The sequence below is a fragment of the Propithecus coquereli genome, unplaced genomic scaffold (genome assembly GCF_000956105.1).
Source record: "Propithecus coquereli isolate 6110/MARCELLA unplaced genomic scaffold, Pcoq_1.0 Scaffold248, whole genome shotgun sequence".
In the NCBI taxonomy this organism is placed as follows: domain Eukaryota; kingdom Metazoa; phylum Chordata; class Mammalia; order Primates; family Indriidae; genus Propithecus; species Propithecus coquereli.
Genome location: NW_012148041.1, coordinates 2,814,614 through 2,816,455, shown reverse-complemented (window position 1 = coordinate 2,816,455; position 1,842 = coordinate 2,814,614).

Genomic DNA, 1,842 nt, shown 5'->3' with positions numbered 1-1,842 from the left:
CTTTGGAAGACAATTCAATGGTTTTATATAAAACTAAACATCCTCTTCCCATATGTTCCAAGGATTGTACTTCTTGGTATTTACCCCAATTAACTGAAAACTTACATCCACACAAAAACCTGCACATGGACATTTTTAGCAGCTTTATTCATAATTGCAAAACTTGGAAACAACCAAGCAAGGAAGATGTCTTTCAGTAGACGAATGGATAAATTCTGGTACATCCAGACAATGTAATATTATTCAGCACTATAAAGAAATGAACTATTGAGCCATGAAAAGGCATGGAGGAAACTTACATGCTTATCACTAAGAGAAAGAAGCCAGTCTGAAAAGACTACGTACTGTACGATTCCAACTATATGACATTCTGGAAAAGGCAAACCTGTGGAGACACTAAAAAGATTGGTGGTTGCCAGGGGTTGGTGGGAGGAAGGGATGAACAGGTAGAACACAGAGGATTTTTAGGGCAGTGAAAACTACTCTGTATGAGACTGCAATGATAGACACACATTTTTATACATTTGTCCAAATCCATAGACTGTACAACAGCAAGAGTGAAGTGAACCTAATACGGACCTTGGGTGATCGTGATGTGCCAGTGTGGGCGTGTCGACTGTAGCAAACGCACCACTCGTGCAGGATGTTGCCGGGGGAGGCTGTGCGTGTGTGGCAGAGGGTATGCGGGAACTCGCTGTGAACCTAAAACTGCTATAAAATAAAATTTATTAAAACAAACATCAAAAACCCCAGCCTGGACATTTCCAGGCATGAAGACGGCCCAGCAGAAGTGGGGCACAACAGAGGAGGAGGGGACTCAGGCTGGAGCGGAGGCGGGGACTCCTCCTCCTGTGGGCAATGGAGTCCCTGAGGAGCCAGGAAATGAGGTGACCAGACTTGTGCTTTAGGAAGATCGTTGTGGCAGCTAAATGGATGGTGAATTGGGATGGGGGGGATGTACAGTGAGAAAAATGAGAAACAAATTAGGCGATTATCAGCAGAGTGAAACAGCAAGGTCCTAAACTGAGACAGCAGCGATGGGGCTGGATACGCACTAGAGAGGCAGAAATCTCCAGAGCTTGGTCTTCATCAGAAGGAGAGACTGAGAGGAAAGAGAGGACCCTCTGAGGCTGCCACAGTTGTTCTGGATGTGGTGAATTAGAGGCGCTCTAGGGTCGGGGGAGATGACTTCCTGACACGCACGTCTGCAGGGCTAGTGCTCGGCTGAGAGCTGTGGGCAGGGCACGTAGCCTGGAGGTGATGTGCCCATGGTGGAAGGTGACGTATGGAGTTGAGATCTCCCCGGGACTGTGTGGGGAGAGGGATAAGGAGGACCCCAGGGCAGAGCCCCGGGAGAGACGAATGTTTCAGAGACAGACAGAAGGTCCTACAGAGGAGACAGAGTGGAAAGAGGTTCAGGAAGGGATTAGTGAGTATCACAGAAGCGGAGGGAGAGATTTTCCACAAGTCGGTGTCAAATGCTACGGAGGGGTACAGAAAGAAAAGGACAGAAACAGGCTGCTTCCCTGCCTTTTCACGCGCAATAAAGCCCTTAACCGCTCCCCTTGTTTTTGGTTTCCAAGTTCTTATCACGTCCAGTTTTCAAGCAGGTAAATGAACAGAACTGTGGAGTAGAATGATTTTTGAAGATACATTAGGGTTCGAACAAACAAGAATGTAGATTTTGTAAAAATACGTATTTTTTAAATTGACTCCAGACTTTACTTACAATCCAAATAATCATTTAACAGGATGTGATTTACTGTCAATAAGAGAGTATTTCTTCTACTATTCATATTCCATGCTATATCCACACCATGGAATATTAACCATTAAAAAGAA